This window comes from Taudactylus pleione, unplaced genomic scaffold (genome assembly GCF_031769625.1).
Source record: "Taudactylus pleione unplaced genomic scaffold, aTauple2 ptg000309l, whole genome shotgun sequence".
Taxonomy (NCBI): domain Eukaryota; kingdom Metazoa; phylum Chordata; class Amphibia; order Anura; family Myobatrachidae; genus Taudactylus; species Taudactylus pleione.
Genome location: NW_028284710.1, coordinates 2,411,190 through 2,438,323, shown reverse-complemented (window position 1 = coordinate 2,438,323; position 27,134 = coordinate 2,411,190).

The following is a 27,134-nucleotide window of genomic DNA, read 5'->3' as shown; positions in this document are numbered from 1 at the left end:
TATGTACTATGTAAGGCGCTGCGGAACACTTGTGGCACCATATAAATAAAGGATATTATTAATAATAATAATAATAATAATAATAATAATAATAATAATAATAATAATAATAATAATAATAATAAAGTAATACAGATGAAACTCCTCCCACATACAGAATATGACTTTAAGTCACACATAATGCAGTTGAAATTCCAGCTACTTCAAGTGATCAAAAATCCTATGTGAACATCCTCCTGTATTCTGAGTCCCATGTGACCACACCACCTATTGGCTGCAAGGGCAGCAGTTATCACTAGTAACAGTACTTACACCTACCTTATGCTGAAATGTGTAGAACTCAGAATCATTCTAAGTTGCATATATACTGTAAGCCCTGACTTATGCACAGTTTTACATTAAGATTCTGAGGGCTCTATTTATTACAATCCGCATTTGTAATGCTGATTGTAGTGTGATATTTCCGACTGAATTCGCATTGTGAATTCAGGCAATATCACAGGGATTTACTACAAATCCCTTGCAGGGACAGAGCTTGCGATAAAGCTCTGTCCCTGCGAATCCCCTCTGGAGCCTTATCACGGTATTTTCGTAAAAAATACCGTGAGAAGTGCCCCACACATGTGCCGACTGGCCGCCGCTGCTATCCCCCTGTCGACAAGCCCCGCCCCCATCACTAAGCCCCACCCCCTAATTTCAGACACCCCTCCCTTAATTACACTTACCTGCAGTAATCAAGCCTCCGGTGATGTCCTCTGTCACTCTGGTCAAGTGACATCCCATACTGAACTGGGACCCTGTCACCATGGGAGACCAGCTGACCAGAGGGAGGACATCAATGGAGCCCCGAACTGCAGTCCCTGGACTCGGGTAAGTTTGTTTTTTTTACTTTTTTTTTTTACTTTTTTTTGCAGTGTATCAGCGTGTGGTCTGTTTAGACCACACAGTTGATCACTGGGGCTGGCTCCGGGCTCTGCTCTGCCTGGAGCAGGAGTCCAGTAACCGGGGGAGACCCTGGATAATGCCACCTCCAGATGGCATTATTATCACTGGGCTTTCCCCGGTATTTTTTCACATTTTATTTTTAGTAACTTTGATCAGATCACATTTCCCATTACAATTATGGGAAATGCGATCTGATTACTAAAAATAAGGGATAATTAGGGCTTGGAGTAGAATTTTATGAATTCTACTCCAATTGCCCTGTAGTAACTTTAGGTGATACTAAAATAATGTGAAAAGGGTTTGAATATATTTTAGCAAAAATAGTGTTAATAAATAGATCCCTGAGTGTGTAACTTAAATAGAGCCCTGAGTGTGTAACTTAGAATCAGGCACACAATGTCCTGGTGAGATCTCATTTATCACTTTCCCTCTGTTTTCAAATTACTCAACTGATTTACACAGTGCTTTTCTGTGCAATAAGTCTGAAAAGCTGTCAACTAAACACTGCCTGGTTAGTAGAGATGAGTGGCTTTGACAGTATTAAATATTGGGGAACTGTATAGAACTGGGTTACTTAAGGAGAGCATCTTAGGATGCAGGTCTTATGGCTGCATGGCATTTTTGTTCAAATTGTTCAAAGTGTAATTCAATTTTTATAGCATAATTTGGAGTTATACTAGTATTCATATTGAATATTTCTACACCAGGCAGAGAGGTACTGTATTAGTTTTGGAATCAACAGCTGACAACAGTATACCTTTGTATTTTACCTCGGTTTCAGACGCACTTACATTGTAGTACCCTTTTGGGCTCCCTCACTACTTTCAGCAGCAAACACCATGGCACACCTGAGTCAGTTTTGGCAGCACAGGAGTAACAACTGCTTCAGAAGGGCATCACAGTTTCTCAAAACCACAAGTGTACTGAATATAAGTTTGAGAAGTCCTGCTTGGTCCCCGGAATGCCATATCATGGTGTAAATAAAGACAAAGATAGCGGCAGAGTGGTTCCCAAATAACTTGCTCCCGATGGACAATACAGTTATTATATACTATATATTTCTCCTGCTGACATTGAAACATTACAGGGATAGTCCCAGCAATTCTGTTTGCATTACTAGAGGACCAATCCACATTGGAGGACCCAGCAGATATTGTGGGACACATATATACTATGGGACATTTCATTGGTATATTTTATACTACTACTGCTATCAGATTGTATATCTAATAGGTATGATACTCTTTATGCCTTTTTACGTAATTAGGATATTTAGCATCAGTTGGACTGACTAAACATAATTATACAGGTGGTAATTACCACTTCCCCTACCAGTGTCCCCTGGGGTTCTTCATGGATCTCTTCTTTGCTCCCTTTATACATCTTCTTTAGGTGAGCTCATCAGCTCCTTTGGCCTCCAATATTATCTCTATGATGATGACATTAAGATCTATCTCTCCTCCCCTGATCTTTCCCCCTCTTTCCCTACTTGAATCTCAAGCTGTCAGTGCTATTTCCTCCTGGATGTCAGAGAGCTTTCTTAAACTTAACATGTCTAAGACTGAACTGATAATCTTCCCACTCTCCTGAATAACCTTACTTCCCTCAACTTCATTATCCATTGTTGGCACTATCATCTCGTCTAGTCCATAAGTGCAATGTCTTTGATATATCCATGACTCCTCCCTCTCGTTCAAACCACATGGTCAGTACCTTTCACAGTCCTGCCATTTCCTTATCTGACATATCTCCAGGATTACCCTGGAGGCAATTAAGTCTCTAATCCACTTACTGGTCATCTCTAGACTGGACTACTGCAACCTCCTCCTATCTGACCTTCCTGTCTTCCATCTCTCTCCACTCCAATCCTTCCTCAATGCTGTTGTCCAGCTCATCTTCCTTTCCAAATGTACTAAGTCTGTCTCCCCTCTCCTACAATCCATTCACTGGCTCCCCTTCCTCCTCAGAACCCAATTCAAACAAGCACTCAAGACCCACTTCTTTTTCAAAGCTTTTCAGCTCTCACCCTAAACCATCGCTCCATGCACCTTGCTCACTGACTTTCACCTCTGTCTATCTGTCTCACACTCATTTTTAAATTATAAGCTCTCATGAGCAGGGCCCTCTTCTCTCATGTGCTTTTGCTTCCCTTACTTATACCATAATAGCCTTCCCACTGTCATAAATAGTGCCAAACCTATGGGTTCAGCCACCACACTGTTTATTTGAGTATTATGACAGTAACTGCAGGAAAGCTTGTCCATGCTATGCAATGTTTTTCACTGTAAGTCACTTTATTCTTGTTTTGTACATATACTTTGTAAGGCACTGTAGACCCTTGTGGCACTATATAAATAAAGGATAATAATAATAATAATAATAATAATAATAATAATAATATTAATTCAATGTCTCTTGCCAAAATCTGAACTCAAAATGAGCCAAAACATAATTTTTACAAAAATGTTGGATCTTGTATGTATTTGATTTTCATTTGGAGATACTACATATGCAGCAGCTGCCTCCATAGAGAGGTCACATTTGTACCTGAAGATAACAAATATGATTCCATTTGCCTGGTGGCTGCTCTGCTCCTGAGGATTTGGGATGGCCTTCCTATTCTGGTTGTGGTGATAAGGGGCTCTTTCCTTGCCAGAGATCCACTGCTTGCTCTCTTTTACATTGAAGCTATCTATTGATCCCGAACACTCAAAAGGATTTGGTGTCCTGAACCATTGATGGTCAAACTGCTTTTGCACATGTAGCTGGAGTAGACCATCCATCAGAGACTATATACCCTAAATTGAATCATTGCAAGTGTCATTGTTCACTACCTGTCTTTTACATTATAACTGCACACGTATGTTTGCATGCAGTAACCTGTACTGATATCATCCTATTCCTGCAGTAGGAATCCCTGCAGCTTTCATATACTGCAGCACCAATTAGATGAGTAGAATTAATTAGCCTCCAAATAATCAAAATAATGACAAGTGTTGTATTTCTTCATTATTTTATTTACCACAAGTACACTCATGCGCATTATATGTATTACTTTCTCTGTGATCACTGGACTGGCATACACACATTGATTTACTCTAGTGGGCTCCAAAACCAGAATGGACCCAAACAGTGCACCAGCAATACCCCTTTTATCACCTGACAGTGCCTTATTCACTTAACCTGTCCATTGTACTACCTGAGGATGATCTGGCATTTTGCTGTTACCCCACAGGAGGGTGACACCCAGTGCGGTCTGCACCCCTGGACACCCCCCTAGTGATGCTACTGGGGTGTTATCTATGTGAGGTCCATGTTTCTTTGGTTTCATATGAGTTATTAAACTGCCATGTATTTTTGCCACTGCTCTGTCATATATTATTAGCAAGCCAGATTGCTGCAGCTTTTGGCCACTTGTGAGGTAGTCACTGGAAAAGTTTTTTTATATGACATTTAATGACTTTTAATGGATGTTAATTCTAGAAACACTAATGTACGAACAAAAATGCGCAAACATTCACCATTTTTTTTGTTTTAACAAATTTTAAGGAAATCCAGATCCAAACTTAAAAAGCCAACATCTTTCAGGGTGGTTTGACAAAACCAATACAATACTGCACATGCAAATGGGTTTTAAGCCAAAACACAACACATCTCTATTTGCTAGTAAGATAAGCTTTACTTTTCTAACATGACAACTAAACTGCTGCAAAGATGGGAAATAGTGATGGACAATATTTGTCAAGTATAAACACATTTTGTGTAAATTAACCAGCTCAGTAATAACCAATACTGTAATTGCTAGAAATCACGTGTCTTCATTTTTCGATTGCTTTTCTACTACATACTGTAACTTGTTATGCGTGGCACATCTTAAGTGTGCGTCATGACAAGAAAATCCTATCTTAATGGTCAAGAACTGAGAATGTATGAAAAAATTAAGAAATTTAAGAAACATAAATAACATTCTGAAAAGAATAAACGGAAGATGGCATTTTCCAAAACTGTACTGTGCCTGCATTAAACAGTCATTGCCAAACAATTGGCTTGTGCAGTAGGCCCACCCACAAAATAAATAATTGCATACTGTGTCGTATTGTATGTGCAACATTGTGCACCTTTTATTAATTTGTTACAAGTATAATAACTCTGTGAACCAATAAAAAAACCACTGATGCACTGGATAACATATAAAGGAGCACATATATGTGCAAGCACACACATATGTTATTATTATTATTATTATTAATATTATTATTATCTTTTGTTTTTATGGCGCCACAAGGGTTCCGCAGCACCTTACAAAGTACATAAACAAAGTACATAAACATTTGAACAAAACAAGAAAACACTGACATATAGTACAAGACATTGCAGGACAAGTACATGGTATATAAACATTTGGTGTATAGAGCAGATAATGATGTAAGTAAAGGATGAAAAATACATGAGGTAAGAGGGCCCTGGTTGTGAGAGCTTACATTCTAAAGGGAGGGGGCAGACAGACAGGGGCAACACAGAAGGGGTAGATAGTGAGGAAGGAGCATGGAGCAGTGGGTTAGGATTTTTGTCGCGGAATGTGTATAAGATGACCTTGTGTTATGTCAAAATTAAGTTCTTCATTCATCTATATGACAAAAATAGATTTTATTTATGTGTTATTTGCATAAGAAATGTTCAAAATAAAGTAGTTTGCCCTTTAATTTTTGTCTGTTAAATTTTAGCATCTAAATACATCCAGCTAAAATGTGGCTATTATGGGACTGTCCTGCCATCCTAATAGTGAGTACTATAGTCCCGGATGCTGGATGCTAAGCCATTCTCCTGTGAGTGGGTACTTCTTACATGCTAGGCCCACCCACAGAGAGGTGCAGCCATGCCCCCTCCATATGTTGACGGACTTCGCCCTATGTCGACATGAAAGAATGCTGACTCGGTGTCAAAAATTATATATAAACCCTTTGAAGTTTTTGTTAGAATCATAAATGTTGATCTTAATGTATTAAAATGTTAGTAGGTGGATAGGAGATAATTAGAGGGGGATGGGGGGATGTTAGGAAGGTGTATTAGAATAAATAGTAAGGGGTATGTGGACTGTCTCAATGCAGTTCAGACAGCAGATGACCAACCAGTGGGTGGGCATCCCACACCCCACCTCTTCGGTGAGGAAGTGCTTTGGAGGTTTACTTTGGATGGATTTACCTACCTGGCTGGAGCAGAAGAGTTCCTGGGGACCCCCGGATGTCTTTGTTTCATGCCTTTTTGTCTACCATTAGTAGACTAGTTCATCTGGTAGGTGTCCATTCATACTCATGTACAAAGAATTTTATGCAAGTGTTTTACTGAATAATATTTTGGAAATAAAAACAATATCACACTATTAAAGGTTTCCTTCCCCTTGGAATTCTTGGTGGGAAGTGTTCTCTACTTACAGTCACCTGGACAACAGTTGGATGTTTTGCCTGAAGTGGATGTATCCCTCTCCGTGTACTACACTATTTATCTACTTAAGCAGTAGATACAAAAATTGGTGTTTTCAGGGGATATCATGCAAATATTTTTTGATAATTATGCCTCTATATATGGACTGATGTATTATAATGTAGATCAAAAGATAAGATAATTATATTGAAGGACTATGATGCTTTAAATCCACTGGAATTATAATACTCAAATGAGATGTTCATTTGAAATACTATTACCAAAGAACATTTCCCTGCCTAGGCAATTCATGCTTCAAAGAGAGACAGTAGACCATTCAAAACAAATGGTATAATTACATAGAAAATTGATAGGATGGAATTTCTGTGATGATCCAAACAAATGGCCCATGATTCTGCAATAAGAACATATGATATACCAATTGCTCTTAAAGAGAGATAATATGGAACATAGGGACCTGATTCACTACAGAACACAACTGTGAAAGCAATAGCGACTACGCACACCGTTCAACTGCTATAGTATGCTAATCCATTGCAATCACAATGCAATCTCAGCACAACATGAGGATGCCCACTTTATGTTACACACATCCGTAATGTTTAGCAGGACTGCGAAAACATTGGTACAATCGAGGACCATTGTAGCCTCACACACACTTGCACAAGCCCTGACCTTACTCAGAAATTGCTAACTTCCACATACACTATTAGGCCTCAAGCTGCATAGGGAATCGCAGTGGATAATTTATGAATGCACCTGCAAAAGCATTGAAACTCTCTGGCAAGCCTGCGTTTCGCCAGCCTTCCCCATCACCACCCACAAACGCTACTTCCTGTCAATCACTCTGTGATGGGTCTGCGTAGTCACTGCAATCACAGTCCCGATCACAGTGGTTAGTTCACACATGGGCACTGAGATACATATGCATGCGCAGATGGCAACAATCGTCCGATTGCGTGCGCAATTGCAGTTGCTAACAGTAGTGAATCAAGCCCATTACAATAACTGTGAAAATTACAGTTTTATTTCCTGTCTGACAATAACTGGTAAGAAATATACCCCTATAGTAGAAATACAGTTGCTATCTTTATCTGAAAAAACTGTTTATAAATAACATGGTAAATTTTGCCATCGAAAAGTTACAAGAAACCTGATTTTTATAGCATGACAACATTATGAAAAGTACTGGTAATAATTAATCTAAATTGTATTTATTAATTCAACCAAAACACGTTACTCTAGTAAGCTGAGTACATACCTATACAATCCTCGGCCCGATCACCCAATATCGGATTATCTGCCCGATGATTGTATAGGTGTGTATGCTGTACTGTTGTAAGCAGGTTATTCAAATAACAGCTTATAACACTCCTGCAATGGTCTTGATCTCAAGTAACTTTGTAAGTGATACATCAAAGTGTTTGGTAGTTAATTACTTAGTGGTAGCCGAAATGTGTTGCTGCTCTCATACAAAGTTTTTGGAGACTCTCCCTTCACTGCCGACCACCCGCCACCATTCCACTGAAAGCTGTTTACCAATATCCTCAATAGTGGTAAAATCTCCTCGCTGTCAGGCCACTGACAGAAGGCCACAGATAGAAGCTGGGCGCTTAACTGAGTGAGTAAATGTGGCCACCTGACCTCCACTAATATTCCACGCTGCCGGCCACACAGACGGGAGCCACTTGTCATCTCACTGATATTCAGCAACTCCGTCAGGCTCACTGGGTGGATGGAGTCCAGTGCCTTCGATGGAGTGGCCATGAATTGCTGCTACACTGTCAGATACCAGCTGCTGGATTGCCACACTGAGCCATCTGCAATTGCAGTGTCCTGATACATCCAGGTATTGTGTTGATTCACCTGCAGGTACACTACCGGCTAAAGCTAGCATATGCTAACAGTGCTATACTCCATGCCTTAAAATGCCATATATGGGACCAGTAATTATCGATTAGTGAAGGTTATATACCAGTTTGTGTGACTATACCTTATCCTCTATACGGCTGGAAGGTGATTTATTGTTTGAGCTCTTGCTACATTATAGCCAAATTTTACCATCGTGACGGGCTTATATCATTAATACTGACATTTACAGGTATCTTTATCTGCCTATTTAACTATCATCAAAGATTCAACATACTATCGAACTTAGTGCCTCTATTGTGGTTTTACCAATACCACAGTCTGGAACTGTTTCTAATTAATAGATTTTATGTCTCAGTGTATATCTGACTATTGAGATACAATTTTTTATTGGAGTCTGATCAACTCCATGCTTTCAGGCTTAATAAATGTGATTTTTACTATGTTTTTTATTTTTTACATATGTTATGAGGTAATAGAAGAGATATGTATGGCCATTGTATCTAACTTGTATGCTTTATATGCTCATGCCATATTTATAACATTTTTCTAATCCTAGGTGTAATAAATTATTATTTGTTCAGTTCATTTTTTCATGTGTTGTTGCCTATGTCCCAACATAAATATTAGAGTGAGTATATTTTCTTAGTTAATTACTTAGTACTTGTGTATTTACAAATAGTACTCACAGTCTCAGTGTATGCAGTCCATAACTGAACTCCTTCACTGGTTTCACCTAGTAGTCACTTATCAATGGAGACAGACTTATAATTCACCCATTACTTTGAAATAGACTTAAGTGACAGATTTATTTGTGCATATTAGTACAGAATTTCTACAAGTACATGAATGATTAATTAGGAATTCTAACCTTAATAAACCTTTTTATGAAATGAATAAATAAACTCTAAAAAGCATAACTTTATCTTCTTTGATTGAATATCTCATCCACTATGTAATTTCCTACAGGACAAATCCTTATGCTTTCACATTAATATTTGTTCTTTGATGAAATAACACATCAAGGTAATAGAAAAAAATGCTAAAGGACTTCTTGGAATAATTCATGAAATATTCTGCCATTACTTTTAGTCCGTTAGGAAACAATGATTTTGTAAATTATACATTTAAAAGAAATGATGAAAAAAAATGTTTTTTTTTCTCCTGTGAGGAATAAATTTTGAATTCTAAGAGAAAAAAATGTAAAAGCCTTTGCTTAATTGTGCTTTGTGTATTGTAGCAATTCATAACTAACTGTCATTTAGAGGTCTCACTTCATATTTGAAACAATACATTACAAGCATTACATTTATATTTCTTGAACATTAAAGTAGTTTATGAATGACATAAGCATCTAAGTTGTTTTAGTGTAATTCAATTAATTCTGAGTCATAGATTACTTTGTGATAAACAAAATTTAAATTTGTTCATATGCGAGAAAAAAAAGATATAAGAAAACTGTGGCTGTGAAGTTTATACATCTCGTGGTTCTCTATAATATGAAAAAATAATTCCAATACAAAGACAATTTATGAAATACTTAGATATAGATACATTTAGATACTCTCTAACTCTACTATTTCATTTGTATGTCTGGATTGGAAATTAGTTTTTGTTATGGGAAGCATTTGATATGTTCACTGGACTCCTTATAAACCAAAGTTATCCCTACTGCAAAATGACACCAGATCATCTTATAGAGGATTACAGAAAATAATTAATTGTACCTGTACAGGTACATTCATTTGGTTAGTTATGGGTGTCTTTCACTACTGTACTAGCAGATTATTTTGTTTGTTGTGTGTCATAGATGCTTATAGTCATATGTTGTGCTGTAATGGACTTTTGACAAATAAATAGACTGGCAGGAAGGAGCCAAACATAGAATTACAGTAGATACTGACTACAAAGAACACCAATACATCAATTAATCAAATATGTTGAGTCCTAAAAAGGCCACTTGGGCTTTATTCTTTTCCATATTTGATTTCATAATGTCTTATTGTCCTAGTTTCAACAAGATACAAGTGGCGTGTGGTCCAGGAATATTTCGCAGAAACATCATTATCCACTTTTCAATACTAGAATATTTCTGCCCTATTACCTGCTGTACATGACCAATCACCTGCTGCTACTCTTTCTTATTTAATGTTTGTACCTGAATCACTGAGACATGTTGGATTTATTGGGATTCATGATAATGAAATGTTGCAGTTTCGAGGTCTTTTAAATTACTGTCCCATTCAGTCTAGTGGACAACCTTAAAATCATATATTAAAGATTATGGGGTATATTTACTAAAGTGGGAGTTTTTAGGAAGTGGAGATGTTGCCCATAGCAACCAATAAGATTCTACTTAACATTTAAGTAGCACCTTCTAGTAGATAATTATCAACTGGATTTGGATTGTAGTGGGCTGTTTTAGTAAATCTTCCTTCAGCTGATCTTTGGCACAACTTTTTTGTGCAAAACATTCCTAGATGATTACATGAGATACTTGGTGGTATTGTGTTTGACAGTAGATCTTGTTGTGGAGTCTGGGATATCCAATTGAGTATTCCCTCCACTTATCATCCAGAAATTAATGGGCAGACCAAAAGGATGAATCAGTCGCTGAAACAGTATTTAAAATTTTATGTCTCTGAACTATATGGAAATTAGGTAGAACATCAACCATGTGCAGAGATTGCAAACAATAATTCTCCTCACTCATTATCTACATTCTCTCCTTTCTTCTGAGTATGTGGTGTACATCCCAAGTCATAGGGCCAAATATAATAGTGAGAGATTAGAAAATTTGAGACTTTAGCAGTAACTCTCACATTGGTAGAGTTTTATCTTCAATCTAGAAAAACGTTAACATCGTGAGTTTTATTAGTCTAAAAACGTGAGTTTGCTGTTCTCGGACTCTATTACATTGGCTGAGTTTAAAAAGTGTGAGAGTTTACTGCTAAACTCCAACATTGTCTCACAGTTTACTGCTGAACTCTCACATTTTCTAAACTCTCACCCTTACATTTGGTACATATTATTTTTTCAATATCCATGCTGCTCCTCATCTAGAGATTGTGATGTTTCTCATTCACTTAAAATAATTTGGAGATAGATGCCTATATCACTGAGACCAGCTGCTACATATTGTAAATTGTTTGTGCATTGCTTTGAAGACCATGCAAATTGAAGAAAGGTGATATGATGTTAATTTCTGCTAGAAATGTCAAGCTTATAATAAATATGATCCTAGTTTTATTGGAAATTTCAAAAGTTTGAGAAAATGTAATCTGGTTAATTACATTTTTATGGATTCACAGAACATTTCTCAGAAACCAATGTACAGTATGCTATTTTAAAAAATGTTTAGGAAGCAGACTGCTTTGCCAACTTTGGTCATTTATGATGGTCATGCAGAATATTTGAGAAGAAAATTGTGGGTACAACAGCAACAACCCCACTATCTGGAATAGTACATTAGAAGGAGTATGGACCAGAAGAAAGATTCTTAATACCTGCCAAAGGCATAGATACATGTAGTTTATGGAGAACCTTCAATAAACCCATCTCCTTATATTAACCCAATTCCACCAGCCAGGGGTTGTCTTTTGGCAAGTGAAAAACTGGCTTAGGAATGAGGCCCACACTGCTGATTTCCATGTGTTTTTGTGATCAACTCAGCTGGTAATAACATGGTGCCCATTGTAACTCTTGCTGAAGAGCTCCATGATTTTTCTCCTTGCTTTTGATGTATCCATTAGAGATGGTGCTTGGTTCACATTTCAGTGATCTGGAGGCAATTTTTTTTACATTTACTTTTTTATTTTTTTAACACTGCAAAGGTCCGTCCAATATTATCGACAGCATGGATCTTTGCTCCAGGGGTCAAACATTTGCAAGATATACGCTTTCTGACTGGAATATCTGAAAATGCATCCACTTCTAATTGCTATTCATCTCATACAGTATGTATACATGCCCTTTACTTGGCTTATGCCTTCCTTCCTCTACCATCCCTCAGTCTGTATCTTTAGGTATAAGGAATCACAAGTAAGGGATACAGAATAAGCTTAATAAAAGATGCATGCAAATGCATTTGCAATGATTATGCACAGTGCAAAAATGTGTATTTTACAACAAAATGGACTTGCATTGAACTCTAAATGAGCCCTATAATTGTGACTGTAAAAAAATATTTTTTATATTTTACCAACTTTTATGTAAGGTAAGATAAAGACAAATTTTGTGAGGGGCCTATTTAATAAATGTTTGATTGGTTAAGATAACTTTGCATAATATTACTAAGTTCACCAACTGATAAACAAACTGACTTTAATTTACAATTTATTGAGAGCAACAGGGTAATATTAGAAGAGCAAATGAACTGTAGAATGCAAACAGGTTGTATGGCTATAATAAAATGATAAAAATAAATAAGTATGGAAAATATAAATCAAATGCAAAATTATATAACAGTTAAAGAAAATAGTGTGAGAGCTAGGAACAGATGCTAACAGAAGTGTTAATATAGAAATTAGTAAGACTGAGCAATGTGTACCACATTTAAGAATACAACAATATTTTGGTTGTATGAAGGGCAAAATAACATGGGTAGGAATAGTAGAGTGGTATTGCAGATAACTAAGCAGAGATAGAGCAAACCAAGGACTGATGATCTACTTGAACCTTATCATAGCACTGTCTTGCTTCTAATGAGCCTGTGGGGCAGTAATACAACACAGACAGTAAATGTTTTTGGCCAGTATTGACCCAGGTGGCATTAATCACAGGTTCTGCCTTTTGCAAAATAAATTATTTTATTCCAATGAGAAATCAGGAGTACTCTGTGCTGAATTTTTGTCATTTATTTGTGGATGGACTGCCTATTTATTTATCATGATGCTGTGACAGTGTTCTTGCTACAGGTTGAGTCTCCCATATCCAAATATTCCAAAATACTGAATATTCTGAAATACAGAATTTTTTTGGCTTGACTGAGATAATGAAATCTTTGATTTTTGATGGTTCAATGTACACAAACTTTGTCTAAGGCACAAACTATTAAAAATATTGTATAAAATTACCTTCAGGCTGTGTATAGGGTGTATATGAAACATAACTGATTTTTGATGGTTCAATGTACACAAACTTTGTTTGAGGCACAAAATTATTGAAAATATTGTATAAAATTACCTGCAGGCTGTGTGTATAAGTTGTATATAACACATAAATGCATTCTGTGTGTATATTTGGGTCCCATTCCCAAGATATTTCATTATGATATGCAAATATTCCAAAATACGGAATATTCCATTATCCAAAATACCCCTGGTCCCAAGCATTTTGAATATCGGAGACTAGACCTGTATCACTGAATAGTGGATGCGTTATTGAAAACATTCTTAGAAGCTCCATAAGAGCAGTTATATTTCCACTACCTATACCCTTTATTTTGTGACTTGAAATTTCCTTAATATTTACATTAAGACATGAAATAATATTAACACAGAAAAACACAAATACAAACTAATAGTTTTAGGACAGCTTGAATGAGAAGAACTGAACCATTAATATACAAGCATTGAATGAAGTAGACCTTTATCCGAGTTTGCCCATACAACCAATACAGCTACCGGACCTCCTCTTGGACATCCATTTCAGACTATTTGACAGCAACTTTTCTGAAATCTATCTAAGAACATTTATTGTATACTAGTCTATACATTTCTATGCTTATCCTCTTAAACGTGTGATCAAGTTTTGGATATTAGATGCATTACAGGGAACATTTAAAAAGCCACTTTTACCAACCGCAAGGTTATACCAAAGTTAGACTAGGCACCAGGTTGCCTTATTGATTAATATTTTATACTAAACATTTTTTTGATAATATACGTAGTATATTGCATCATTATCCCTGGCAATAGTTTGCTTATTTATTAAATTCTATGTTGTATGTTTGTAATAAAACTTTTAGCCATTTCTGAAGTCTTGAGCTTTAGATTGCACAGTCAGCCTTTCCTTCTTTTCTTTGTGAAATATTACTGCCTGAAATGTATGCACATACAGTCATGTGCATAAATATTGGGACATTGACAGAATTTTCATATTTTGGCCTCTATTCACCACCGCAATGGCTTTGAAATGAAACAAACAAGATGTGATTTAACTGCAGACTTTCAGATTTAATTTGAGGGTAATTACATCCAAATCAGGTGAACGATGTAGGAATTACAACGGTTTCTGTATATGCCTCCCACTTATTAAGGGGCCAAAAGTAATGGGACAAACTAAACAATCCTAAATCTAACTTTCACTTTTTAATACTTTGTTGCAAATCCTTTGCAGGCAATTACAGCCTGAAGTCTGGAATGCATTGACATCACCAGACGCTGGGTTTCATCCCTGGTGATGCTCTGTCAGGCCTCTACTGCAAATGTCTTCATTTCCTACTTGTTCTTGGGGAATTTTCCCTTCAGTTTTGTCTTCTACAAGTGAAATGCATGCTCAATCGGATTCAGTGCTGTTCCCTTTGGTACGAGACCCGGAGTGACGGTTTGCCCGTCACTATCCGGGTCTCGCGCATGGTCTCGCGCTGGGCCACCATCGACCTGCTTGCCAGCGCACAACGCTTGCGAGCGGGTCTGAATCAGGCCCATAGTACTCTGAGATCCCTTGAAATATGCACATCAATTTATAGAATAAATACAAACTCTATACCAAAAAGCTTAAATATAATCACATCTTGATATGTTTGCATTTTTTGAGCTGTATTTTCCTATCTACACTCAAAACACACTAGGTGGCACCATTATATTTTCATTGCCACTAATGCAGGGCTCAACAAAACCCAGGGGCCAGGTCACCATGCCAACAAGATTTGGTTTACTAGGCGACCAGATTTGAGGGCAACCCCCTGCCGCTGCAAGTGTAGTGCAGACCACTGAGGTCTACACTACAGAACAAACACACAGCCGCCAGCGGCAGCTGTTTGTTTGTAATAGCAGCCAATGAGAGTCAGACAGACTCTCATTGGCTGCTGCATCCACGGAGGGAGCCAGCTGGAGCTCACTCATGAGCTCCGCCTTCTGGCTCCCCCTGCAGCGAGTGATGGGAGAAACATCATGATTTCTCTCCAATCCCATAGTGCAGAGTGAGAGCGAGCCCAAAGGAGTGGACAGCGGCAGTCGTCGGCAGTAGCGGGGATCAGGCAAGTTGTGTTTTTTTTTAGTGTTTGTAAATGGCACTGCATAAGGGGTGGGTGGCCACTACTGTGGACACTGTATGGGGTGCCCACTACTGGGGCACTGTATAGGGTGGGGCCACTACTAGGAGCAATGCATAGTGGGGACTACTACTTGGGTCCCTGCATAGGGAGGACTACTACTGGGGGCACTGTATAGGGGGGGACTACTACTGGGGGCAATGCATAGGGTGACCACTTCTGGGGGCACTGATTAAAGGGGCACTACATAGGGGGACCACTACTGGGGGCTCTGCATATGGGGACCACTACTGGGGGCACTGCATGAGGGGGTGGCCACTACTGGGTCACTGTATAAAGGGGTTGCTACTAGGGCACTGTATAGGGGGCTGCTACTAGGGGCAATTCATAGTGGGGACTACTACTGGAGGCACTGCATAGGGGGACTACTACTGGGGGCACTGTATAGGAGACTACTACAGGGGGAAATGCATAGAGGTGACTACTACTGGGGGCAATGCATAGGGGGGACCACTTCTGGGGGCATTGTTAGTGTGGCACTACTGTGGGCACTGCATAGCAGTCCACAACTGTGTGCACTGCATAGGGGTGCCCAAAGTATATTCTTGCACCTGGTCCCACCACTCTTTAGTTCAGCCAATGACAGTGGTGGCTTTGCTTGCCTGGGGAGTTTTGGCTGTGGAGGGGTGGTCTTTCTGGGGGTTGGTTGCCCAGAGAGGGGGGTTAGCTGCTCAGTAATGTGGCTGTGGGAGGATGGTTTACCTGGGGTACGACATCAGTGGTGTGGCCATGGGGGTTGGTTGCCGGGGCGTAGGTGCTCAGTAATGCTGCCCCGGGGGAAGGAGGGTCTGGCTTCTACACTTTCATGCTGGCTCCTAGATTTTAGATACATTTGTCAGGCCCTGCTCTAATGAGTTTATTAAATGTCTTTTAGGACTTAGTACTAATATCTTCTGTATCTCTTGAAAATATATACAATTTGTCGAAGCCGTCTAATTGGCTGAGACAGGATCGGTTTAAAATTAGATCTGCGTGACACCATTTTTCGAATGGTAATGAGATGCCATTTTGCGACTGGACGCCTAGCGCCATTTTAGTGAAACTCGCCATTTTAAGTACATATGGGGATGCTATTATTTTGCGTCATGCGATTCCCACAAAATAGAAAGAAGTTAAAAGTCCTCACCATGTAAATACAGACAGTCACTAAAACATATAAAATGATTATCCCTGCATAACACGTACCATAATGTACTCCACAAAATACATAGTCACACAGCGCTAACTAGCGTCTTTTCCCTATCCCCCAATACTTACACACTGCACACTTACATAAAAGGTTCTCTAGTATTAAAGTGTAATATTCAAGGTTTATTCAGTAATTATTAATGTTGTGAAATAAAGATTATTTGATATCTAAGGTTTAGTACATGGTAAACATACCGTGTTTGGTGTTGTACTGATCCACTGTGTCTCAACAGATTTCTGGTATCATTGGTGAGAAGATCGGAACATGCATCTGCAAACTATGGACTATAGAGAGTTAAAACATAAAACTGTACTCTGTAATGTTAGCAGCTTAGATTAGCAGGCAGCGGGAAAAAGGACACATAGGGCGGTTGGAGGCAGTTTGTGTCTATTTGAATTGACCTATGAACTATCCTGTAACAAAAGCACCTTTAAGAAGAACCAGTCTAATCATGTCAAACTTGTCTATTGTATTGTCTATCCCTGAAAAAGTATATAAGTCTGCTCTCTGACCCCAGTCTTGAGTCTTTTTGCTGTGCTGTTGATGGAGGTTTCTAATGCTGATGCCGGTATCTGGGCCCAGAGCGCTTGCATATGTATCAATTGTACCTTGGGTCTGTATGATTTATTTGCGCTCATTGTCTTTAGATCACAGTGTGTAACCATCTGTTTTTATCTATAGAATAATATCTTTTTGTGCTTTGGAACCACATTCAAAGTCTGAAAGCATTTATTTCTTGTGCAACTCAATATGCTGAATAGCGACAATTTTAGAAGGTATTGATACCTAATTTAAACCTCTATGCAATCCTACCTATGCCTTCTAAATCCTCCCTATACCTTCTAAAATTGTCGCAATTTAGCGTAATGAGTCGCACAGTAAATAAATGCCTTCAGACTTTGAATGTGGTTTCAAAGCACAAAAAGTTATTATTCAATATAAAAACAGATGGTTGCACACTGTGATCTAAAGACAATTAGCTAAAATAAATCATACAGACCCACGGTACAGTTGTTACATACGCACACGCTCTGGGCCCAGATACCGGCATCAGCATTAGAAACCTCCATCAACAGCACAGCAAGACTCTTGATTGGGGTCAGAGCACACATATATACTCTTTCAGGGATAGACAATACAATAGACAAGTTTGGCATGATTCCATTGGTTCTTCTTAAAGGTGTTTCTGTTACAGGATAGTTTATAGGACAATTTCAAATGGACATAAACAGCCTACAACCACCCTTTGTGTCCTTTTTCCCGCTGCATGCTAATCTAAGCTGCTAACATTACAGAGTACATTTTAATGTTTTAACTCTCTATAGTCCATAGTTTGTAGATGCATGTTCCGATCTTCTCACAGATGGTACCAGAAATCGGTGGAGACACAGTGGATCAGTACAACACCAGACACTGTCTGCTTACCATGTAGTAAACCTTAGATAACAAATAACCTTTAATACACAACATTAATAATTGCTGAATAAACCTTGAATATTACACTTTAATACTAGGGAACCTTTTATGTAAGTGTGCAGTGTGTAAGTATTGGGGAATTGGGAAAAGACGCTAGTTAGCATTGTGCGACTATATGTTTTGTGGAGTACATTATGGTGCATGTTTTGTAGGGAGAATTATTTCATATGTTTTAGTGATTGTCTATATTTACATGGTGAGGACTTTTAACTTCATTCTATTGTGTGGGAATCGCACGATGCTAAATAATAGCATCGCCGTATGTACTCATATTTTTTATTAAAATTGGTGCTGGGCGGCCAGTCACAAAATGGCGTCTCATTGCTATTCGCAAAATGGCGTCGCCTCGATCTAATTTTAAACCGATTCTGTCTCAGCCAATTATCCGGCTTCAACAAAGGTATAGGAAGGAATATTGTTTAGAAGGTATAGGCAGGAATTGATTGTTAGAAGGTATAGATAAGTAGGAATCAATAGTTGGGGGCTCGCAGTGTTTATCATGCTACCAGTCACTAGGTTACACTCGGTAGCGATCTCTCAGCAAAAGGGTGGAGGCGCCTAGCTGGAGAATGCATTGTGCCTTCGAAATTTGCTATCACTTTGTTGCTGAGAGTCCGCTACCTGTTATTGTGGCTTTAGGAGTGCTGATTTAGAATCTAGGGATGAGGGAGAAAAAAGTTTGTTTTCCTTCATCGATAGTTTTTTTTGTATTAAAAAGGGGAAGTCGCATTATTGTGTATGCGACCAGTAGCTATATAGCGTAAAAGTCATAATACGTATTGTGTAGTAGTCGCATTATTGTGTATGCGACTAGTCGCACAATAGTGTATACGTATTTCCGGTATTGCTGCCATGTGTTTTAAACAAAGCCATTGAGAGTGCACGGTGATATTGATAGATAGCATTGTTGTAAATACATTGATCAGTGTTGCCATAGTCTGGGAAAACGTGTATTTTTCTGCACAGGAAAAGGGTGTGTAACAGTGAGTATTTGTTGGTAGGGGTAACTTGTTCCCTAGTTAAGGGTATCATAGGACCCTTAAGTGCTAGGTCCCTCATGTCGGCCTTGTAGCTCGGTAGTAGATACAGTTCTAACACATAAGCAGGTGTATATGTTGTCTTTGTTGTAGATTCAGCTCCCAGTGTGATTACAGTATTCAGTGAAGAGTTAGGGTTATTTGAGCATTGTAATTGAACCGCACTGTTTTTTTCTAAATTGTGATTGTGAACTGAGTAGAGGGTGGATGAAATCGCAGAAAAGGGTAAATATTAGTGGAATACCTACATGCTAGCAGTTGAAAGGTAGTCAAAAAGGGATTAGGTGAGTGGAAGCAGCCTGGTTATTCTTCCATAGGTGTGTGGGCGCATCCTATTAATATCGTCCACAGGTAAGTGAAAGTATCTTGACTGTCTTTCACCAGTTTAAATCTCTATTGAAAAGCTTAGGGTTCTCCCAGATGGGGGCCAAGCAAACAGTAGAGATGTTAGATGATGTGCTGCTGTTGGAAGCGCTGTTTGGGTCGGCACGCCATATTATGCATACTAAGTACGGTGCTTATGCAATTAGGTACTGTAATGTATGGTTTAAAATGATGATGAGGAGTGTTAGACCTTTTCCCAGAATTGGCAGCTTTGATAAGGAGGTATTGCACAATGTCCGAGATAGCATCTGTATGGTGCGCTCTCGAATGAAAAAGGTAAAATATAACGAGTGTTTAAATTTATGGCAGCATGAGGGGGAGGCGTGGCTTAAAGGTGTGCACGCGATGCAAACTAGCGCCGCGAGCACGTTACCGGAGAGTACACTCGCAGCGCTAAACTGTGGTGTGTGCGTGACACTGGATAGCGTGCACATGCAGCAAGGTAGTGTTGCGAGAGGCTCGCCAGTGGTTTACGTATACCACCACCACCCTATGCGGATGGGGGTGCAGATACAGTTGTTGAAAAAACCCATAAAAATGTAACAAGTAACTTGTACCCTCTCTTACATAATCATAAGGAAAATTTTATGATGTGGATGATGAGCCTATCGTTATGTCTGCCATTTCCCATGCTGTACACATGTTAGATGCTCCACCACAACAAGCACAAGTGGTGCCACCATCTTCATCAGTGATAGTACAGGAAGTGTTAACATCCACTGCACCTGTAGGGGAAGTTGTTAACCACATATGTAGCAGTAATAGACTAAATCCCAAGCCAGGTAACAAGGTCAAAAGTAGCAGTGCGGCAGTCTGCATCCCATCCGGACAATAACTGTTCCGAATGGGAATGCAGATGCGAACGGTATAGTGCCCACAAGGGAGGTAGCAATGCATTGTCTTTGGACAAGAGTGGAGCTAAACTCCATATTGAATGATTTCCCTGACCCTGAAAAGGAATTAGCCAAATGCCAAAGATTTTTGAAAAATTTAGGAAGTGCTCACGAGCCAACCAATAAAGATTGATGAGTGGTGTTAAGGGCTTGTCTTCCATGCAATACCGACGTGACAAAGTTTATCATGAATTGTGTATTGGATGGAGATGTTCCCTTAACAGATGAAATTAACCAAGGTAAAATTTCCCGCATTATAACTCAATTGGGTGTATATTTTCCAGTAGTAGTTAACTGGAGCAAAATTTTCACCATAAAACAAAAAGAGAATGAATCTGCAGAGGATTATTGTAACCGAGCTCTGCAGACTATCACCCAGTACACTGGGTTAGAAGATATTAAATATAGCACTCATCACAGGGGAATGATCGTCACTGTACTAATGGATGGTCTAAAAGAGAACCTAAAGACCCGAGTTCAGACCTCACAACCTGGCTGGAGGGGAGTCACTGTAGACACCCTCATAGAATCCGCTATTGAGCACGACAAGAACATCCTTAAAAAGAGAGAGACCAAGAGCGAGAAACTAATGGCTGTTAGTATTCAAGCTCTAGAAGGAATGACTATAACATTACAGCCAACAGACACACATGCACCTGCACCACTGCACATCCTCACCAATCCTGCACCACCTCAAACACAACCTTACCCCACTTATCACACACAGCCTCAAATCCCATACTATCCAAAACCACCACATTTTCATCAATATCCTTAACCACACCCACCATCTTTCCCTTCCGCTCAACCCACACAGCAATCCATTCACCCACCCCACTCATGAAGGTGCTGCAACTGCAACCAAGTGGAACACAAGTAGGAGCTGTAAGGTGAAGAGGGTAGGACCCCCTAACCAGGAAATACCTGTATATCCCCATACAGGATATACACAGAGTACAGGAAACCCACAACAGTGGCCATAAATGCTGTATTGGATAGTATGAGTCAACGCTAGGGGTCAGGTCATACCGGTAGTCTACGGTTAGCCAGGTTAACGGGAAGTACTAGGGAGGAACTGGTAATGATGGTTGATGTAGCTGGTACTAAATATCCTTTTCTTTTAGACACAGGGACGACCAGGTCAGTGATAAAATCTCCCGCTAACTTACAGGTAACCAGTGAGACAGTACCAACAATAGGTGTAATGGGTAAAGTGCAACATTATCCTTTAACAAAATCCACAGAGGTCACTATGGGGCCATTGCATACCAGGTATTTTCTTTCCTCCTGGCAGCAGCAGCTCCTACTAACCTACTAGGAAGGGATTTGTTATGTAAGATGGGATGTGTCATATATTGTACCCCTGATGGAGTATTTCTAGATATCCCTGAGAGAGTTGCGCATGAGGTGAGGGATATGTTGGACATTCCCCAAAGGATAATGTATCACTCTACTGGTTCAGATAAAAATCCATCTCAGGTAGATCAAATGTTATCCCAAATTCCAGATTCACTTTGGACCAAGGATGGACAGAACACTGTTTAATGGCAAACGTAAGTCCCATAATGGTAAATCTAAAAAGTGGTAGGCAAGCTCCTAAAATTCCCCAGTACCCATTAAAACAGGAGGTAGAATTAGGATGGACAGGACACTGGATTAATGGCAAACGTAAGTCCCGTAATGGTAAATCTAAAAAGTGGTAGGCAAGCTCCTAAAATTAACAGTACCCATTAAAACAGGAGGTAGAATTAGGGGTTTATCCCATAACTGAGCGATTGTTACAGCAGGGAATTTTAGTTCGTACAGCAAGTGTAGCCAACAGTCCCTTCTTCCCTGTAAAGAAGAGAGGTGGGAGGGGTTATAGGCTGGTACAAGACCTTAGAGGGGTTAATAAAGTGATATAGAGCCAATTTCCGGTAGTGCCAAATCCAGCTGTCATTCTTATGCAGATCCCACCCAATGCAACCATTTCACTGTCATTGACCTCTGTTCTGCTTCTCTGTACCTCTTCATCCTGACTGTCAGTACCTACTCGCCTTTACTTACAGGGGTGTACAATACACATGGACACGATTGCTCCAGGGTTTCATAGATAGCCCCAGTATCTTCTCCCAGCCCTTACAGGACTGTTTAAAATCTTTTCAACCTGCCAATGGATCTGTTCTAATACAATATGTGGACAATTTATTGTTATGTTCTGATTCGTTTATGTCATGTTTAAATGATACTAAACTTTTGTTGCTTCATCTCTCACAAACAGGACACAAGGTTGCTAAGGATGAACTACAGCCATGCCAGTCCAGGGTTAAATATTTGGGACACTGCCTAACCCAGGGGTTATGACATCTCACAAATGACAGAATCCAGGCCATACAGAACATGACACTGCCATAGAATCAACAGCAAATTTGTACCTTCTTGGGAATGTGTGGATACTGCAGAATGTGGATCCCAGGTTTTTCTATTTTGGCTTTGCCATTACAGGACTTAGTCTCTTCCTCAAAGCCCAATTGTGTCATACACATAGAGGAATCAGAGCAGGCTTTCCTTATTCTTAAGGATAGTCTGACAAAACCACCTGCATTGGGAATACCTGATTATGAAAAACCTTTTGATTTGTATTGTATGGAAGCCGATGGTTGTGCAGTAGGTGTCCTCACACAAAAACATGGTGATGCCAGTAGGCCCGTAGCATAGTACAGTGTACAATTGGACACTGTGGCAAGATCACATGTTTAAGAAGTGTAGCAGCAACTGCTCTATTGGTCAGTAAGAGTGAGGATGTGGTACTAGGCCATGATATGATTGTCTATACTCCCCATGCTGTATCTCATTTGCTAAACTCAGCCCAAACCAGACATGTCTCCTCAGCTAGGTTCACAAAATGGGAACTAGCCTTAATAGCACCTGCAAACATCACCATCAAAAGTGCAGTACATTAAATCCAGCTACGTATTTACCATATGTGCAACATGATGCACAAAGGGTAGAGAGAGGTGAGCCACTGGCAACAGGTGAGTTCTGCAGGCATATTGATGTACATGATTGTATGTAATATCTGAATCAAACCTTTACTGCAAGACCTGTCATACGGGATACACCTTTAGAAAATGTAGATGTGACATTTTACATGGATGGGAGTTGTCATAGACAAACTGACACTGGAGAGTTATGTACAGGTTATGCTGTGGTAAATGACGAGGACGCTATAGAAGCTGAACCTTTAGGACCACCACATTCGGCCCAAGTGGTGGAACTGGTTTCACTAAAGAGAGCGTGTGAATTAGCAAAAGGTAAATCTGCTAATATCTACACTGACTCTAGGTATGCCTTTGGGGTAGTACATGATTTTGGTGCTTTATGGCATCTGAGAAAATTTATGACAGCAGCAGGCACACCAATTGCACATTCCAAACATATAAAAGGACTATTAACAGCAATCCAATTGCCAAAGGCAGTGGCAGTAATTAAGTGTAAAGCCCATGCATGTGAGTATGATCCAGTGTCACTGGGCAACAACAGGGCACATGAAGCTGCAAAATGGGCAGCAGGATTAAAAATGAATGTACCAATTGAACAAATCATGACTTTTCAAACAATTGATATGCTGAAATTAATTGAGATGCAAAATTTGTGTTCTATCCAGGAAAAGTCAGTCTGGAGGTCCAAGGGATGGGGGCAAGAGTCCTCTGGACTCTGGAGGGATGGAAAAGATAAGCTAGTGGCTCCCAAGGCATACTACCCCAGCCTGGCTGAGGCAGCGCATGGTCTGACTCATTTGGGAAAGCAAGGTATGTGCAAATTGGTGAGAGCATTCTGGTGCGCACCGGGTTTTTCTTCTCATGTGGAAAAGAGAGCAATTTCCTGTCTGACCTGCTTGCGGAAAAACATTGGGAAAACGATCCCTACCGAACCATCTCACATTCCTCTGACTGATGGACTTTTCCAGGTAATACAAAATGATTTCATCCAATTACCACCCTGCAGGAATCTCAAGTATGTATTAGTGTGCACTGACGTGTTTTCCAATTGGGTTGAGGCATACCCAGCTGCCACTAATACTGCTGCGTTTACTGCCAAGAATATTGTTCAGGAGTTTGTGTGCAGATACGGTATCCCTAAAATTATCGAGAGTGACAGGGGTGATTTCACAGGTGATGTTTTTCAAAATATGTGTAAACTGTTGGGTATTAATAGTCGACTGCATACCCTCTAACGACCACAAGCCAGTGCCAAGGTAGAGAGGAAGAACGGTACTATTACAAATAAATTAAGTAAGATCATGGCAGAGACTGCACTAGGATGGCCAGAAGCATTACCATTGGTCCTACATAGCATAAGTACCACTCCTAGACCCCCTCTAAATCTGTCCCCCTTTGAAATACTCTTTGGTAGACAACCTCATTTGATTATAAGTCCGCAGGAAGATTTGAAAGGTAACAACGAGGTAACTGTATGGTATCTTATATCAATGAGTAAACAGTTAAAACAGCAGCAGCAGAAACTGAAATTGTTGTCCCATGATATGCCTGAAATGAATTGTCATGATGTTGAACCTGGAGAATATGTTATGATCAGAAATTTCTTGCATTCAGGTTGTTTGACTGATCATTGGGAAGGTCTGTATCAGGTGTTGCTGACGAGTACCACATCTTTGAAGGTGGCCGAGAGAGATACCTGGGTCCATTCCACTCACTGCAAGAAGGTCAACCAACCGGTGGAAAAACAAGGTGGAGGCGAGTCTGATAACGTGGACCTGTCGATCGTGAGCTTGTTTCGGGAGGGTTAGAAGGTTGCAGTGAGATATCTGAACTAAAGAAATTTGCAGGTCCTTGCTATGGCAATGGACTGGTCTGCTGTGTTAATTTTTGTATTCTCTTCCAGAGTTTCCATCATCCTGGTTTGTTCAGGGATTTCTGGTTTCTGTAACAGGGGACCGATAGAGGAGATGGAAGCTAATGGCAGTGTTGATGGAGTGGAGTCGAGAGGAGGAGTGCTATGCCAATCAGGGGAGTGTTTGACCAATCTTAGTACATTAATTGTTAAGAGATCTACTATTTTGGATACTCGGAGACAGTGTAAAGGTCTATCGTCTGAGGATTATTGTATGTGTGAGTTCTGTGGGTCCGTAATTGATGAGAATTGCATCTAACAGTGTCAACCTAAGTATAATCAGTATTGGAGTGGGTATTCTTTAGAGGACTATCACACCATGGTGGGCAAAATTTTAAGCCAAACCGATTGTTGGGTGTGTTCTCACGTTCCCCAAGGACAGCATAATGTAGGATTAGTGCCATTCTCATTAAATGTCTCTGAAATTATAGAATCACAAAGAGGGCATGCACTAGACGGAAAATTTCTTAATACCAAACCACCCCATTTTAAACTTCATCAGTACCAAGTAGATAAATCACTTTTATGTTTAAATATCACCAACTCCATTGAACCAGGGAGTTGGGAGGTGACTGCGAATAATCAAATGAAGACCTTCTCACTAAGAGCTGATCATGAGCCTTTGAATTATGAACTGTTATGCACAATTAGGTCAAGTGGCAGACACTTCCAGTATAAATATACTCTGTGTCCCACCAAAGAAATGATTGGTAGGGTACCAGAAGGGTATTGTGCCAAGATATTACAACCCGAAACATGTATGAGTCAAATGGGAGAACATGCCATGGAAATGTGCATGATGATAATGATGTTTACTATTAGTTATGTTCTTCCCGATGATGTATATTTTATATGTGGCAGGAAAGCATATAAGTGGCTCTCTCCAAGTTCCGAAGGTTTGTGTTATTTGGGAAGAGTAATTCCAGAAGTTATGACCCTCACACATGGTGAAATGATTGGTATTCATAAAGACACACCATCACCATATCTTCACACACAGTATGAACACAGAGACAAAAGAAATATTATACCTGGTGATGTGCATAAAGCCACACAGTTAATTAGTGAGACAACTGGTTTTCAAGTTTTTGTAGCATTGGATCCCACCAGGATTGCTCAGGGTACACAAAATTTTAGATATATCCAAGATATTGCTAAATTAATAGATATCACCGAGATGTATGATGACACATTCAGGTATACAGGTAGGGAGTTGCAAGCGTACAAGAAAGAACTGGTGCAACACAGACTAGTGTTAAATTATTCAACAGCTGTCACTGGAGGGTATTGCGTAACTTTGGCCACCCAATTTGGAGTAAAGTGTTGCACTTACATTACAAACGATAGCAGTGATCCCAAGGAGGTGATAGACCGGAAGATGGATGCAATTATGCAGCTAAAATGGGAATTTTGAAAGAGCCATAATGCTTCAGTGGCTGGAGTAGAGGAGGAGGTAGAGGATGGGTTTTATGGTTGAACCCAGTGAAATGGTTCTCAGGTCTAGGAGAGTGGGTCCAGGAAATGATTGCGAGCATAGGTAAACTCCTGATCCTTATACTGGGTGTCATCATAGTAACTGGCATATGTGTCAGTTGTGTTCCTATTGTGTTGACATGTGGAAAATGTAGAGATAAGGTGAATCAAAGGAATTAAATCATGATGGTGGTCAGTGGTAACAGTATGACTTCTGAGGTAAATGTAGAACTGCATTACAACCCTGAACTAGAGGG